Here is an 18888-nt window from a genome sequence, read left to right as displayed (position 1 = left end):
TGATGACCATAGATTTTAAGTCCCATAGTGCTCAGAGCCATTTTTGAATCACAACAAGAACAACAAGTGGGTTTGAACGTGGTGTTATAGTCGGCGCATAAGCGATGTGACATAGCATCCCTGATTTATTGGGGATTTTCCCATACGACCGTTTTACGGGTGCACCGTGAATATCAGGAATCCGGCAAAACATCAAATCTCCGACGTCGCTGCGGCCGGAAAAGATCCTGTAAGAACGGGACAAACGACGACTGAAGAGAATCGTTCACCTTGACAGAAGTGCTACTCGTCCGCAAATTGCTGCAGATTTCAATGCTGGGCCATCAACAAGTGTCACTCTTCTGAGTTTAAGCAGTTCCGCTAGCAACCAAACTCCCCAGACATGAATATTATTGAGCATATCTGGGATACCTTACAACGTACTCTTCACAAGAGATCTCCACCCCCTCCTACTCTAACGGATTTATGGATTGCCCTGCAGAGTTCATGGTGTCAGTTCCCCGAACACTACTTCGGACATTAGTCGAGTCAATGCCACGTCGTGTTCGGGGGGGGGGGGGGGGCTACACGATATTAGGCAGGTGTATCAGTTTCTTTGGCTCTTTAGTGTACTTCGTGCCTCTGTGCTGAAATAGGAATCATTTGCTTATCGAACGATGTAGTACACTCCATGAGATTTGGAAGTTTCTTACGTACCATCTTTTGTGTTGTTGTAGTTTCAATAGTCAGTAGTGGAACTCCTCTTTAAAACTATGTGACACTTCTTCAGTAGGAGAAATAAATTTGTTTATAGTGTTCATGACGCACTATTCTCAGATGCGTTAAAGGGCGGTTCAGACTGTAGCACATCAAATAGAAATTAATTTAAAAAAAAAAGAAAGAACCAGATGGAACAGAGTCGTCACTGTGCTGCTGGGTGAGTGTAGGGCGCGCTTTCAGAGGATATGTGCCGGCGGAGCGGACTCCCTGGCCTTAATGTATGACGTCTCGCGGCTGTAATCGCCGGCCTGTGGCGGACGGCTGCCTGCTCGCCGCGGTCTTCCCCGGCAGCGCCGCGGCTCGCGGCACGGCAGGCGCCGTTAAGTGAAAGCATTAAGTGCGAGAAGAATGTGCGAACAACCACCTGCCGCGGACGGAGAGCGATGAGCGGGGCTTACGGGAGAAATACCGCGCCCCTTGGCTTGCGGTCCGCGCCTCGCCGGCGACGACTGTAAATCGAGGGGATCGCCCGAGCGGCGCGCTCTTCGCAGTGCCGGCGCGGTGCTCCGTTATTTGTGCACTCTCTGGTCCGGCAGGGGAGTCGTAGAAAAGTAGAAAATGCTAATATCGCCCTCAGGACGTCGTCTATTTCACCAACGACGGAGCGCTTATAGCGATGTTCTCAGTGCGTTAACAAACCTGATATAAGGTCTGCATTTGAACCGATGTGTATTATAAAAATGGATGTACGTATGCTATATGTATATTGTACGTTTCTTCTTAAACTACTGGACCGATATCAACCACACTTGGCACACATATCATTTACTATCTGGAAAGATTCCCTGTGGGGATAACAGCCACCTGATCATCAAAGGGGTGGGGCTGGTGAGAGAAAGCAGCGTAGCCCACTACTTACTTTAGTCATCCAGCATTTGAAAATGAGAGTATTTAATGACTTACACAAACTTTCAACACATTGTCAAAACTCTACGAAACTTTTTCTCGGTAACAACGTCCGCAAAACGATGAAAGGAAAACATTGTCGCTTATTACATTTTCGCTACTTATCCAGTAAAACTTCCACATCAAGCATGAAATTTTAATTTATTACTTCTCTACTAACTATATTCGCGACACGTTTTGCGGTCAGTATTCAGATATACTACTGAGTGTAGTATGTAATTGTAAGACACATTGTTCAGGACACATGGCGTCATAATCATTGGGATGCGTGGTAAACTGCTGCACCATGCATGATGTTTTAATTTATTGTATCTTTACTACTAAATATATTGACTAAAAAAAATGGCGCAGACAGCATTCGCTTTACCTGTTGTTCGTGGATAATGTATTTCATTACTAATCAAAACGTCTTCGGTCCTGGGAACCAAACCCACCATCGACTAAATTATGATTAATAATCAGCAATGGCGGCTGAAGACTTCCGGTGTAGGAAGTCACCCTCATTCTGCCAACGGCCTAGCCAAAGAGGACGGAGCAGCGGACAGAGGTTCAGGGCACTCTCTTGTCATTGGAGTGGGAAAATGTACCTAAAGGGGCAAGAATCAGCAATGATCACAGCATGAGGATGCAGAAGGCAATGGAAACCACAGCGTTAAAGACACATAACGTTTATACACAGGAAATGTGGACTGTTATTAAAAAAGTGTCATGATGATCTCTCCATTGGCAGAAGCTTCCTATGTAGTCCCCCATCCGGATCTCCAGGAGGGGACTGCCAAGGGGCAGGTGACCGTGAGAAAAAGATTGAATAACCAACGAATGGTTAACGTTCTTCGAGTCGGGGAGGGGGGGGGGGGGCATGTCAGAAGCTTGAAAGGGGTAGCGAAGCTACAAAATCTGAAAAGGGAACTGTAGAGATTCAGTCTAGATATAATAGGGGTCAGTGAAGTGAAATGGAAAGAAGACAAGGATTTATGATCAGATGAGTATAGGATAATATCAACAGCAGCAAAAATTGGCGTAATGGGAGTAGGATTCTTTATGAATAGGAAGGTAGGACAAGGATCGTGTTACTATTAACTGTTCAGTGATAGGGTTGTTCTTATTAGAATCGACAGCAAATCAGCACCGACAACGATAGTTCAGGTGTACATGCCGACGTCTCAAGCTAAAAATGAAGAGATAGAGAAAGTATATGAGGATATTGAAAAGATAATACAGTTCATAAATGAGAATGAAAATCTAATAGTCATGGGGGACTGGAATGCAGTTGTAGGAGACGGAGTAGAAGAAACGGTTACAGGAAAATATGGCTTGGACAGGGAATGAGAGAGGAGAAAAACTAATAGAGTTCTGTAATAAATTTCAGCTAGTAATGGCGAATACTCCGTTCAAGAATCACAAGAGGAGGAGGTATACTTGGAAAAGGCCGCGTGATACGGAAGGATTTCAGTTAGATTACATCATGGTCAGAAAGAGATTCCGAATCCAGATAGTTGATTGCAAAGCGTACCCAGCAGCAGATACAGGCTTAGATCACAATTTAGTAGTGATGAAGAGTAGGCTGAAGTTTAAGAGATTAGTGAGGAAGAATCAATACGCAAAGAAGCGGGATACGGAAGTACTAAGGAATAACGAGAAACGCTTGAAGTTCTCTGATGCTATAGATAGAGCAATAAGGAATAGCTCAGTAGGCAGTACAATTGAGGAGCAATTGACATCTCTGAAACGGGCAACCACAGAAGCTGGAAAGAAAAACATATGTACAAAGGACTTAACTGCGAAGAAACCATGGGTAACAGAAGAAATACTTCAGTTGATCATTGAAAGAAGGAAGCACAAAAATGTTCATGGAAATTCAGGAATACAGAAATACAACTCTCTGAGGAATTAAATAAATAGAAAGTGCAGGGAAGCTAAGACGAAATGGCTGCAACAAGAATGTGAAGAAATCGAAAAAGAATTGACTGTCGGAAGGACAGACTCAGCATATAGGATAGTCAAAACAACGCTCAGTGAAATTAAAAGCATGGATGGTAACATTAAGAATGCAACGGGAATTTCGCTGTTAAACGCAGAGGAGATAGCGGATAGGTGTAAAGAGTACATTGAATGCATCTGTGAGGGAGAAAATTTGTCTGATGTGATATAAGAAGAAACATTAGTGCATTTAAAAGAGATAGAGGATTCAGTATTAGAATTTAAAAGAGCTTTGGAGGACTTAAGATCAAATAAGGCATAAGCGATATAAAACATTCCATCAGAATTTCTAAAATCATTGGCAACAAAACGGCTATTCACTTTGGTGTGGAGAATGTATGAGTTTGGCGACATACCATCTGATTTTCGGAAAAAATATCATCCACACAGTTCCGAAGACTGCAAGAGCTGACAAATGCGAGAATTATCGCACATCAGCTTAATAGCTCATGCATCCAAGTTGCTGACAAGAGTAACAAACAGAAGATTGGAAAAGAAAACTGAGAATGTGTTTCATAACGTTAGTTTCGCTTTAGGAAAGGTAAAGACGCCAGAGAGGCAATTGCGACGTTGTGCTTGATGGAGGCAATACTAAAGAAAATCAAGACACGTTTATAAAATTTGTCGACTTGGAAAAAGCGTTCGACACTGTAAAATGGTGCAAGATGCTTGAAATTCTGATGAAAGTAAGGGTACGCTTTAGGGAGAGGCGGGTATTGTCCAATAAGTAGAAGAGCCAAGAGGTAATAATAAGATTAAAAAGGATGTAAGACAGGTATATAGTCTTTCGCCCCTATTGTCCAATTCGTACATCGAAGAAGCAATGATGGAAATAAGAGAAAGGGTCAGGAGTGGGATTATAATTCAAGGTGAAAGGATATCAATAATACGATTCGCTGATAACACTGCTTTCTTGAGTGAATGTGAAGAAGAATTACGTGATCAGCTGAATGGAATGATCGATCTAATGAGTACAGAATATGGAATGAGGGTAAATCGAAGGAAGACGAAAGTAATGAGATGTAGTAGAAATGAGGACAGAGAAATCCTTAACATCAGAATTGGTGGTCACCAAGTACTCGTTGAAGTTAAGGAATTCTGCTACCTAGGCAGCAAAATAACCGTTGATGGACGGAGCAAGGGAGACACCAAAAGCAGACTAGGACTGGAAAAAAGGGAATTCTTGGCCAAGAGAAGTCTACTAGTATCAAACATAGGCCTTAATCTGAGGAAGAAATTTCTGAGGATGTACGTCCGGGGCACAGCACTGTATGGTAGTGAAACATAGACTGTGGGAAAACCGGAATAGAAGAGAATCGAAGCATTTGAGTTGTGGTGCTACAGAAGAATGCTGAAAATTAGGAGGACTGATAAGGTTAGAAATGAGGACGTTCTGCGCAGAATCGTAGAGGAAAGGAGTATGTGGAAAACACTGACAAGGAGAAGGAACAGGGTGACAGGACATCTGTTAAGAGATCAGGAAATGACTTCCGTAGTACTAGACGAAGCTGAAGAGAGCAAAAGCTGTTGGGGAAGACAGACTGGAACAGATCCGGCAAATAGAATGTAGGTTGGAAGTGGCACTCTGAGATGAAGAGGTTGGCACACGAGAGGAATTCCTCGTGGATCACATCAAACCAGTCAGAAGACTGGTGACTCAATAAATAAATAAATAAATATATAAAAGTATTCACATATAATTCTGCATGTACCTGCAAAATTGGGCCAGTGTAACGGACAGTTCAGGAGATACGTCATTAACATTGAGCTGCATGAAAATGAAAACTGCAGGGCGAAATTCGCTAGAGATACAGGTGAAATATGTTTACAAAAACGTGTGAAATATGTTAAATACATGTGAAATATATTTTACTTATGAGTATGCGGGCAAAGCCATGGGTAAAAAGCTCATCCTAAATCTTTGGAGACATTTCATCCGAATCTGGTACGTATATTAGTTACAGTCTCGAAAGAAATATTCTAGTGGTAAGAACCAACAGCCCTCTATTGGGACGAGAGTGATAACGTGGAGAGGGAATGGGAGTACGAGATGGATAGATATAGAGGGAGTAAGAGAACATGGGCACAGATATGGGAGGGGCGGGGGGTTACAAGAGTATGAACAGAGAGAGCGGAAGATGTAAATGGACAGAGAGAGGATAGAGGAGGAGATGGACAGAGAAAGGAAAGAGGAGATGGACAGACAGATGAAGAAGAAACAGGCAGAGGGTGGGGAAGGAAGAGATGAAGAGAGAGAGATACAGGAGGAAATGGACAGAAAAAGTGAAGAGGAGAAGATAGAAAGAGAAAGGAAAGACGAGGAGGTGGCCAGGGAAAAGGAAGGAGGAGTTGGACAGAGAGTGGGGAGGGGGAGGGGGATGTGGACAAGAGGAGGGGAAGGTGGTGATGCAGTTAGAGGGTGGAGGAGGAGATGGAGGGAGGAGGAGCGATGAGATGGACAAAGGGAAGAGGAACAGGTGGAAGAGTGAGGTGGCTAGAAGGGGATGATAGAGAGATAGAGAGGAGGTGATGGAAAGAGAGTGCAGATGGAGGAGGTGGACATAGAGTGAGGGAAGAAGAACATGGACAGAGACTAGACAAAGGAGGTGATGGACAGAGAGAGGTAGAAGAAGAAGAAGATGGACTAATAAAAGATTGGAATGTATACATACCTGGGTAATGGCAGGTACTCTGCTAGTATTGAAATAATTTAGTACATTTACCAGCTGTACTAACAATATATATACCATGCTATTGCAACGCAATTATTGTGGTAGTAATTTCATTCATCTATGGATCACCTTTGCAAGATAGTAGGTATGTCGTGGTATTATAGTTTAGATATAGCTGTAATCAACCGGAAGGTTGGTTTGATCAGGTAACAGCAGCGGTATAGCAGGTATGGCACTATTGGAGATGGTGTGCCGTTGCCTTCCATCTACCACTATATGTACACTCCTGGAAATGGAAAAAAGAACACATTGACACCGGTGTGTCAGACCCACCATACTTGCTCCGGACACTGCGAGAGGGCTGTACAAGCAATGATCACACGCACGGCACAGCGGACACACCAGGAACCGCGGTGTTGGCCGTCGAATGGCGCTAGATGCGCAGCATTTGTGCACCACCGCCGTCAGTGTTAGCCAGTTTGCTGTGGCATACGGAGCTCCATCGCAGTCTTTAACACGGGTAGCATGCCGCGACAGTGTGGACGTGAACCGTATGTGTAGTTGACGGACATTGAGCGAGGGCGTATAGTGGGCATGCGGGAGGCCGGGTGGACGTACCGCCGAATTGCTCAACACGTGGGGCGTGAGGTCTCCACAGTACATCGATGTTGTGGCCAGTGGTCGGCGGAAGGTGCACGTGCCCGTCGACCTGGGACCGGACCGCAGCGACGCATGGATGCACGCCAAGACCGTAGGATCCTACGCAGTGCTGTTGGGGACCGCACCGCCACTTCCCAGCAAATTAGGGACACTGTTGCTCCTGGGGTCTCGGCGAGTACCATTCGCAACCGTCTCCATGAAGCTGGGCTACGGTCCCGCACACCGTTAGGCCGTCTTCCGCTCACGCCCCAACATCGTGCAGCCCGCCTCCAGTGGTGTCGCGACAGGCGTGAATGGAGGGACGAATGGAGACGTGTCGTCTTCAGCGATGAGAGTCGCTTCTGCCTTGGTGCCAATGATGGTTGTATGCGTGTTTGGCGCCGTGCAGGTGAGCGCCACAATCAGGACTGCATACGACCGAGGCACACAGGGCCAACACCCGGCATCATGGTGTGGGGAGCGATCTCCTACACTGACAGTACACCTCTGGTGATCGTCGAGGGGACACTGAATAGTGCATGGTACATCCAAACCGTCATCGAACCCATCGTTCTACCATTCCTAGACCGGCAAGGGAACTTGCTGTTCCAACAGGACAATGCACGTCGGCATGTATCCCGAGCCACCCAACGTGCTCTAGAAGGTGTAAGTCAACTACCCTGGCCAGCAAGATCTCCGGATCTGTCCCCTATTGAGCATGTTTGGGACTGGATGAAGCGTCGTCTCACGCGGTCTGCACGTCCAGCACGAACGCTGGTCCAACTGAGGCGCCAGGTGGAAATGGCATGGCAAGCCGTTCCACAGGACTACATCCAGCATCTCTACGATCGTCTCCATGCGAGAACAGCAGCCTGCATTGCTGCGAAAGGTGGATATACACTGTACTAGTGTCGACATTGTGCATGCTCTGTTGCCTGTGTCTATGTGCCTGTGGTTCTGTCAGTGTGATCATGTGATGTATCTGATCCCATGAATGTGTCAATAAAGTTTCTCCTTCCTGGGACAATGAATTCACGGTGTTCTTATTTCAATTTCCAGGAGTGTATATTCCGCAAGGCACCTTACGGTGTGTGGCTTTTATATCATAATCTGGTCGCCCGCTTCCTAATCCCACTCAAGGACGCAGAATGGAATGAATCATTGTCTGTAAAGCTCAGTTTGGACACTAATTCCTCAGATTTACTAGCGTACCCATTTCGCCAAATTTATTTGGAAGCAAGTAACTTTGACTCTTCCCGGAGTGTGTTATCTTTGAATTTTAGTGCTGCACCTCTCCTCATGCACAACGTTGCTCTTGTGGTTGACCATCTCCGTAATGCTCTCACACCGAGTAGACAGTCCTGTGACTAAACCAGCCCCCCCTCCCCCACCTTTTTCTGGATGTTGTCTGTCTCTTCTATTAATCCATCTTGATAAGAGGCCCAGACGAAAGATGGAAGAGGAATGCTCAAGAATTGGTAGAACAAATGTCTTGTAAGCCATTTCTTTTGTGGATGTATTATATTTCCTAAAGATTCTTCCAATGCATCTCAACCTGCTTCTACTTTTAGGACAATTAGTGTTATGTAGTAATTCCACTTTATATCGTTCCGGATGGTTACTCCTAGATATTTTACGAGAGGTACTGTTTCCAAAAGTGTAATCGTACAGTAGTCGATTTCTTTGCCTTTTCGTATGCGCTGCCTTTGACCTCTGAACTAACTTACCTAGCCATTTATAGGGAGACGTACAGTTTAGCGTGAACTCTGCACCACAGGATAATTCAGCATTTTTCACATCCACAAGCAATGATAAAGGTGAAAGAAACGTTAAGTGAATGATCAAAGTCTTAAGTTGGATCAGGGACTGTACACGAGACCTTTGGATATGTAGTCCCACATTTTACGACTGAGCCTTCCTGCTAAAGTTCATCAGTTAATAACAGAAACCGTGATTCATATACATATATATAATCGCCCCTGTCCTCGTAGTATGAACCATCAAAACATTTGCCTCAAATAATTTAGGAAAATAATGGGAAACCTACATCAGGATGACCGGACGGAAACTGGAGCCTCCATCCACCCGAATACAAGACTAATCTTTTTGAAACAGCGAAACATCATTCGGTTTATCTCTACTGTTCAATACTGTCCTAAATAATGTATTAAGCTATAGCTACACCTTTCATTCATTTATCAGTACCGATCACCGCACACAGTAAACAGGCATTACTTCATGATGTAACACTACACACACTTAGTTTCTCCATGTCTGGAGAGCGTTGCTGCTCCGCAACTGTGTAATGAATTGAGTTTGTTACATATGACAAACGGGAAGGAATTTTAAAACATGATACGAGAAACACACAGAAATAAAAAGGATCGCTTCGTACAAGACAGTCACGAGGCCCACAGTATTGAAAACAATCTCGTAACTATTCACACAATGTGGAAGGGATACATTATTGACATAAATGAATAGAAACTGAAATTTATGCCCACCTGCTCAGATCCTGGAATGGACGCTTACCAAGCTGTGCACGCTGAGAGAAACCAATTACATGGATATGCGCTGCACTATTGTTGATATATATTTCTTTAAAGGCACACGACAATTTCGTAGTTCCGTTTTAATGTAGATAAACCTGTTCTCTTCTTGTAAGCAGTCCACGTAGCAGTTCCCGTGGTCTAACTCCAGCTTGACTTGGAGGCATCATCGACTGCAACTAGTTTAGAATTTCATTAAATCTAAACAACTACCTTTCAGCTTTCCAATGGTAAAGCATGAAATTTAAAATTCGAACATGCCGAATTTAAATTTCTTTTAAAGTTAAAACACGCCAATGTTTTCAATGTATGAAAACTTACAGTTTCCAGAATCATGAGATGCTTATTTTTCCTATGGTGTTACTGGGCACATCATTTTTAAATCAACCTAACTTTTACTTTCGTAAGCATTTTACATTACTTCATCACAGTACATCGAAAACTATATTTTTCTTTTTTCAGAACTTATACTGAACACGTGTAAATTTCCAGTTTCTTTACGTGGAAACTCGTTCATTCCTGTTATGTAAAGTATTTAATGTTGTTGAAATCTTCGTGTACAACGTTTGGTTTCATTTACAATGTCTGTTTCACAAACCACCAGAAACGTGGCTTCAATATGAAAGCAGCACCTCGTCATGCTGCAAAATAATGAACGTTTTAGCAACTGGAGCGGTTATTCATCAGTCCACTTCACACACTCAACTCACATGAGGACCAAGACGACGGTATTTTGTTTCTATTTTGTGTAATGAAACTTCCCATTTGCTTCCATAAAAACTCTGCAGCATTCCTCCATAATGAATGGCATATTAAGTTCAGAAAGAAGATAAGATGTTAGTGCAATCCATTTCAGAGTTTTGGAGTAATGGTTTCCAAAAATGAAAACAGAAAATATTATAGTGTAGAATTGTGTTATGAAAAGACAGATGATCTATTATTATCTACTCGTGTTATATTTGCTTATCAAAGCTATACTTCGCATTACCTAATTAATTATTCAGTATGTATAATTTATTGCTCAACATGTAATCTTTGACTGGCTTTTAAACAACTTTGATTTCCTAGTATCTTTAATCATGTTTGGAAATTTATTGCACAAATCTATTATTTGATGGAAAATTCTCCTTTGAGTTTATTTACTATATGTTGGTAAATGAAAGTTCAGTTTAGATCTTGTTCCATGATCGCGGACAGAGCTGTTTGAGCTGCAGTTATCAGGATTATTTTTGTTGTGCATAATTCATACTATATCTGCAAATGGTTCAAATGACTCTGAGCACTATGGGACTTAACATCTGAGGTCAGTCCCCTAGAACTTAGAACTACTTAAACCTAACTAACCTAAGGACGTCACACACATCCTTTCCCAAGGCAGGATTCTAACCTGCGACCATAGCGGTCGCGCGGTTCCAGACTGAAGCGCCTAGAACCGCTAGGACACACCGGCCGGCTTCTACATCTGCACCTACATCTACGTGGCTACTATGCACATGACACTTAAGTTCCTGGCAGAGGGTTCATCGAACTACTTGCACAATAAGTCTCTATTATACCACTCTCGAACAGCACGCGGAAAAAAACGAACGCCTGTACCTTTCCGTGTGATCTCTGATATGCCTTATGTTATTATGATAATCGCTTCTCACTATGTAGTTTGGCGACAGCAAAATATTCTCGCGTTCGAAGGAAAATTTTGGTGACTGAACTTTCGTGAGAAGATCCCACGGCATCGAAAAACGCCTTTGTTTTAATGATTTCCATCCCAAATCCCGAATCATGTCCGTGACCCTCTCTCCACCATTTATAGGTAGTATGAAGCGTGCTGCCCTTCACTGAACTTTCTACATGAACTCTGTTAATCCTATCTGGCAAGAATCCCAAACCGCGCAGCAGTACTCCAAAAGTGGACGGACAAGCGTAGTTTAGGCGGTCTCTATAGTAAACCTGTTGCATTTTCTAAGCGTCTGCCGATAAAACGCAATCTTTGGTTTGACTTCCACACATTTTCTATGCTTCCTTTTCAATTTAAGTTGTTTGTAATTGTAATTCCTAGGTATCTAGCTCTGATCTGATTCATTTAACGTGTAACTGAAGTTTAAGGGATTCCTATCAGCACTCATGAGCATGACCTATACTTTTCATTAATTAGGGTCAATTGCCAATTTTCGCATCATACAGATGTTGTTTCCAAATCGTTTTTCAATTTGTTTTCAGCTTCTGATAACTTTACTTTACGATACAGGACAGCATCATCTGCAAACAACCTAAGACGACTGATGAAATTGTCTCCTAAATCGTTTATATAGATAAGGAACAGCAGAGGACCTATAACATTACCTAGGGGAGCTCCAAAAATGACTTCTGTCTTACGCGATGACTTTCCGTCAGTTACTAAGAACTGCGACCTCTCTGACAGCAAATTACGAATCCAGTCGCATAACTGAGGCTATATTCCGTAATCATGCAATTTAATTACATGCCGCTTTTGAGATACGTTGTCAAAAGCCTTCTGGAACTCTATAAATACGGAATCAATTTGCAATCCCTTGTTAATAGCACTCAATACTTCGTGTGAGTAAACAACTAGTAGTGTTTAACAAGAACTATGTTTTCTAAATCCGTGTTCATTATGTGTCAGTAGACTGCTAAAGGTACTGCTAAATGTACCCATGGCGTGGCTAAAATCGTCATTTTTTGAACAGACATTTTCAGTGAGCCTGATTACTATTTTCAGTTATTATTTGACAGCTCTTTTGTTCAGATTGAAAATTGTGTTCATATTTGGGGTATTTCTTCCCCATAAAATACGTGCATAGCTACGAACTCAGTGTACAATGTATGAATGGTATGCAATTAAAAGGCCATGTCTGGTACACACTGATGACAGGATTTTAAGGGCACAAAGTAGTCATGATATTCTGTTTACAAATATCTTTGTATACTCAAAAGTTTCTTCTTCTATTTTTCCAAACAGACGGTTTGAATACAAAAGTATTTCTTACATAATGTCGTCATTTTAGTGAGACAATCCCAATCAGTTATTCCATAACATAACGAAGAAGATCTTTACTTATGGAAAATGGCCTAAAGTGAGACGTCAGGTCTTTTCAGATGTTGGTTAAAGACTACCAATGGAATTAATCACGGAAGAACATTTCTGTTTAGTTGGAGGTGGGAGTGAGGTGTCGCACATTCGAACAAGTCCATACCTAATGACATCTACGTCAACAGAGAGCTAAACTCATTATTATAAAACTAGGCCACCTGCCGAGAGCTTGTCCCAGTTTCGGCTCTGCTAAGTACGACCACCCGAGATGGATTTACAAAAAAACGCAGCATTCGTTGTCGTGTTCTGGGGCGTAAGGTAAAGAGAGGTGACTCGTAAAAAAATTGTTCAAATGCCTCTGAGCACTATGGGACTTAACATCTGTGGTCATCAGTCCCCTAGACTTAGAACTACTTAAACCTAACTAACCTAAGAACATCACACACATCTATGCCCGAGGCAGGATTCGAACCTGCGACCGTAGCGACTCGTAAAAAACTTTCCTTGATGCGTAGTAATGATGAGGTTGGCGGTTGGACTCTCGGTTTGAGCATCGGTGTATGTCCTGCTACGTGTGTGTCCTACATAGCTATAGAATTCAAAATAAATGAAAGAAATCATTATCAACTAGAGAAGCATAAAGGCGCCTCCTTCTTTCGTGGGTATCATTGTGAGCACTAACATGAAGGTTTCAAATTTCATTTTCGTGATCATCATCCGATTTTTCGGTGCTGGATGTGTCCGAAAAGGGGCCAACCTAGTCCTATGAGGCCGAATGAGAACCTACTCGCGTAAAATAAGGAGAGCGAAATCGACAATCAAGCCGCAAAAAACAAACATGTAAGAATGAAAGGGAAATGTGTCAGACGACATTGTTACTGCGACTCGTAAACCAGTGGAGCGAGTGCAAATGAAGCTGTAGGTACCATGACATGACCGCCTACGTCTAACGTAGTCTCATACTCCGAGGATGCGTAATTCTCGTTGTATACATAACAGCGTAACAGATGATCTCTGAGAATGTCCAATCGACATGTGAAAAGTTATCAGTATTGCTCTGCATACCGAATGACTGCAATTGTAATCGTTTACTGATGTCATCCCGTGAGGCCAAATGAGAAGCCATTTGATAAAATAAAGAGCGAATTTAAAACGCATTCAAACGAAGCGACATCAAATGGGGAAGGCTCCCACCAGGCTAAGAGTCACACGACATTTGTTTATTTACGTATTGAAAAAAATGACAGGCAAAATCAAAGATTGTTGAAATATTCCAGTTATGCTGGTTCAAAATGGTGAGCTGCTTTTAAGAATACAGAACTATCATACTCTCACATTTAAAAATGAAAATGGTTCTGCAATCACGGTGAACTGATGACCTTCAGTTTTTTACGTGACCGGCCCTCCTCTTTCTCCCAGTCCTTCCGCTCACCCTCCTCTGCTGGTTGAAGTCGTTATAAGACTCATGATACCTTTTCACAACCCACCTACTGTGGAGTATGCGAAATAAAGCTCCAGAACATGATAATTCTTAAGGTTTGAAGGGTGGAAATCTACAGGGAAAGCTGAGGAGCGAAGGGAAATAGGTTATCAGTTGTTGAGGATATCATAAAGTCATGATTTTTCCTGACCAAAAACTACTTAAATATCATAGATTTTCGGTTTTCTTCGATATGAGTGCGTAAAAATGTTGAGAAATACAGATTTATCAATTTATGATTTAGAGTCAAATGGTAGTGTATAGAACGTAGTTATCAAATGAGAAAGTCGGAGAACCAATTTGTAGAGGAAGCTCTAGACAACGGTCCATTAATTCATAAACTAATGGTGAGCATGAACGTCGTGATTCATCGTCTCAGGATAACGAAGAGATTAGCTAGCTGCCCGTTTTGCGTGTACATTTATGCATGCGCCGCCAGATCTTTCCGTTGTCGGTAACACTAACCCCTTACTAGGTATGCAGCCAGGAGGTACCGTCAGACTCGAGTCACGAATGATGGTAGTCAAGTGTAGGTTTTTCTGAGCGATCAAGTAACGCACTCTCAGACAGCCAATGAGTGTTCAGTAGTTTCCTGAGGCTCTGTTGCGAATGTCGTAGCTAATGCGAGCATTAATAGTTAGCGTAGCGAGCTATTCAGTGAATCTTTATTCGATTTGTTGCGAGATGTTATCGTTGACTGTGGTGGTAAGCGACAAATTCTACACAAGCAGGCGAGAGATATAATTTGCAGAATACACGCTTTCTTGAAACACAAAGTACGTGTATGCGCAGTTGTCTCTTGGAACCAGCATCACTACAGTCTTCTCCGTGCGTCGCCTTCGTAAACCACCAACGTTCGTGATTCAGACTGCAGTGTAACTTTTATAACCAGCGAGAGATTACGCGACTGCGAAACTGTTGGTCACTCGTCAAGATTACGCTCATATGTACGATACATTACACTACAACACCCTATTGAAGAAAGTAAAATGGTTCCAACATAATAAATTTATGTCGAGTATTACATACACATTGTGGTAGCCAAGCGGTTCTAGGCGCTACAGTCTGGAACCGCGCGACCGCTACGGTCGCAGGTTCGAATCCTGCCTCGGGCTTGGTGTTTGTGATGTCCTTAGGTTAGTTAGGTTTAGATAGTTCTAAGTTCTAGGGGACTGATGACCTCAGACGTTAAGTCCCATACTGCTCAGAGCCATTTGAACAATTTTTTTTATTACATACACATTAACACAAAAAATATAATTTTTTATCTATTAAAAAGATCTCTCTATGTGATGCCCATTTTACGACTTCTGTTTCATTAGTTCGTGACCAAGGTGACTCATCAGACTAAAATCACTGTACCAACTAGTTTATTTGCATTCCTGAAATTTGTAAGATGCGTTTGAACATTTATGAAAATAGATAACTGCCCAAAGTGCAGATACTATTTTACACCGGTGCACATAGATACTGTACAGACGTCGTGATTGTTGGACATATTAGAACCCCTAAAAACAGATTTACACTACAAACTGTATTGCCCAGTATTAGACTCCCATTAATTCGGAAAACAATAGAATGTGATACACACGTCTAGACCGCCTCTCTAATTCAGGTGCGAATCTAGGACGGATTATTTTTTCGCAGCTTTGTTACTTTCGTACCTTTTTGTAATGACACAGGACCAAGAGGCGGAGGATTGGTCGTGAGTAGAGGGGGGAGACGTGAACGTGTGAGCGAGTGGGGAAGTCGAAAGGGGAGAGGAAATAGTTCAGCTATTCATGATTCCCCAAGGCCAGTCCCTCTGTGTATGCTTATGTGGAATGAGCGTGAAATAGAGATGTCGAGACGGGAACTCATTCAAAACGCCATCGAGACGTGCAGATTTCTGGCATTATGGTTCAACTCTTGAACAGTGTTTCTACTCTTTACTTAATGATCTAAATTGCTCAAAAAGATACACAGACTTTTGGCACGGCTCTAAGGGAACACTGTAACCAACCTGTAAACGAAATTTTTGCATTATATATGCCAGCCTAGAGTTGTATCGACGCTATCACCGATCGTACTATTTGTAAAATACAGCGTTCTCGATCGTTTTATATTTTGCGAATTGTTGGTCGCACCTGCATAGCAGCGTGACATTACCACTACTTTGGCCATCTTTCGTAACGTATTATTTCGATTCACAACTAAACAGTGATATAAACATTTTATAAACTACTTTTCCATACCTGCACCATCCTATCTCGACGCTCCCACTGACATTGTAGAAAAGGTTTTTACATAATGGGACGACCAGGGAAAAGGTTTGCCCCCCCCCCCCCTCTCAGGCCTAACGGCTGCCACAGAATACTAGGAATTGCGTAATATTAATGTACAATACCATTAGAATGACCTCAGACGATTTAAATTTCTCGTTCTTTTGTATACTTATGGCTATAACAGTAGAAAAATTCACAATAACATCTTCTCGAGGTGTTGATTACATCTCATTGTACATGAGAATGATTAAATATTCATAAACGAATCAAATTATATTTCAATAACACACTACGAGCAATGTGAAGTAACACAGTTCCATTGTAAGGGCACACAAACGGTACCATTATTGGTTTACATATCAGATGTTGTGTTGTTGTGTTGTTGTCTTTAGTCCTGAGACTGGTTTGATGCAGCTCTCCATGCTACTCTATCCTGTGCAAGCTTCTTCATCTCCCAGTACCAACTGCAACCTACATCCTTCTGAATCTGCTTAGTGTATTCATCTCTTGATCTCCCTCTACGATTTTTACCTTCCACGCTGCCCTTATCTTCAGTATTCTTTTGTAGCACCACATTTCGAAAGCTTCTATTTTCTTCTTGTCCAAACTAGTTATCGTCCATGTTTCACTTCCATACATGGCTACACTCCATACAAATACTTTCAGAAACGACTTCCTGATACATAAATCTATATTCGATGTTAACAAATTTCTCTTCTTCAGAAACGCTTTCCTTGCTATAGCCAGTCTACATTTTATATCCTCTCTACTGCGACCATCATCAGTTATTTTACTTCCTAAATAGCAAAACTCCTTTACTACTTTAAGTGTCTCATTTCCTAATCTAATTCTCTCAGCATCACCCGATTTAATTTGACTACATTCCATTATCCTCGTTTTGCTTTTGTTGATGTTCATCTTATATCCTCCTTTCAAGACGCTGTCCATTCCGTCCAACTGCTCTTCCAGGTCCTTTGCTGTCTCTGACAGAATTACAATGTCATCGGCGAACCTCAAATTTTTTACTTCTTCACCGTGAATTTTAATACCTACTCCGAATTTTCCTTTTGTTTCCTTTACTGCTTGCTCAATATACAGATTGAATAACATCGGAGAGAGGCTACAACCCTGTCTCACTCCTTTCCCAACCACTGCTCCCTTTCATGCCCCCCGACTCTTATGACTGCCATCTGGTTTCTGTACAAATTGTAAATAGCCTTTCGATCCCTGTATTTTACCCCTGCCACCTTTAGAATTTGAAAGAGAGTATTCCAGTCAACATTGTCAAAAGCTTTCTCTAAGTCTACAAATGCTAGAAACGTAGGTTTGCCTTTTCTTAATCTTTCTTCTAAGATAAGTCGTAAGGTCAGTATTGCCTCACGTGTTCCAACATTTCTACGGAATCCAAACTGATCCTCCCCGAGGTCCGCATCTACCAGTTTTTCCATTCGTCTGTAAAGAATTCGCGTTAGTATTTTGCAGCTGTGATTTATTAAACTGATAGTTCGGTAATTTTCACATCTGTCAGCATCTGCTTTCTTTGGGATTGGAATTATTATATTCTTCTTGAAGTCTGAGGGTATTTCGCCTGTTTCATATATCTTGCTCACCAGCTGGTAGAGTTTTGTCATGACTGGCTCTCCCAAGGCCGTCAGTAGTTGTAATGGAATGTTGTCTACTCCGGGGGCCTTGTTTCGACTCAGATCTTTCAGTGCTCTGTCAAACTCCTCACGCAGTATCGTATCGCCCATTTCGTCTTCATCTACATCCTCTTCCATTTCCATAATATTGTCCTCAAGTACATCGCCCTTGTATAAACCTTCTATATACTCCTTCCACCTTTCTGCCTTCCCTTCTTTGCTTAGAACTGGGTTGCCATCTGAGCTCTTGATATTCATACACGTGGTTCTCTTCTCTCCAAAGGTCTCTCTAATTTTCCTGTAGGCAGTATCTATCGTACCCCTAGTGAGATAAGCTTCTACATCCTTACATTTGTCCTCTAGCCATCCCTGCTTAGCCATTTTGCACTTCCTGTCGATCTCATTTTCCAGACGTTTGTATTCTTTTTTGTCTGCTTCATTTACTGAATTTTTATATTTTCTGCTTTCATCAATTAAATTCAATATTTCTTCTGTTACCCAAGGATTTCTACTAGCCCTCGTCTTTTTTCCTACTTTATCCTCTGCTGCCTTCACTACTTCATCCCTCAGAGCTACCCATTCTTCTTCTACTGTATTTCTTTCCCCTATTCCTGTCAATTGTTCCCTTATGCTCTCCCTGAAACTCTGTACAACCTCTGGTTCTTTCAGTTTATCCAGGTCTCATCACCGTAAATTCCCACCTTTTTGCAGTTTCTTCAGTTTTAATCTACAGGTCATAACCAATAGATTGTGGTCAGAGTCCACATCTGCCCCTAGAAATGTCTTACAACTTAAAACCTGGTTCCTAAATCTCTGTCCTACCATTATATAATCTATCTGATACAAAAAAATGCGATAGTAAAACACTAGGAAACCAAATTAAAAATGAAACCAATTTCTGTACGCAACTATAAGTACTTGCATATATTATGTGGCAACTCGCCAGTTGA

The 18888-nt window shown here is 42.1% G+C and overlaps 1 protein-coding gene across 1 annotated transcript in view; it reads left to right on the top strand.

Annotated features, from left to right (window-relative positions):
• Positions 1 to 18888, top strand: part of LOC126268334 (glycine, alanine and asparagine-rich protein-like) — a 117059-nt gene that overhangs the window by 43633 nt on the left and 54538 nt on the right. The window lies entirely within an intron of this gene.

Source organism: Schistocerca gregaria, chromosome 1 (assembly GCF_023897955.1).
Source record: "Schistocerca gregaria isolate iqSchGreg1 chromosome 1, iqSchGreg1.2, whole genome shotgun sequence".
Taxonomy (NCBI): Eukaryota; Metazoa; Arthropoda; class Insecta; order Orthoptera; family Acrididae; genus Schistocerca; species Schistocerca gregaria.
Note: the sequence above shows the minus strand (reverse complement) of the source record. Positions and strands in the feature narration are given on the sequence as shown.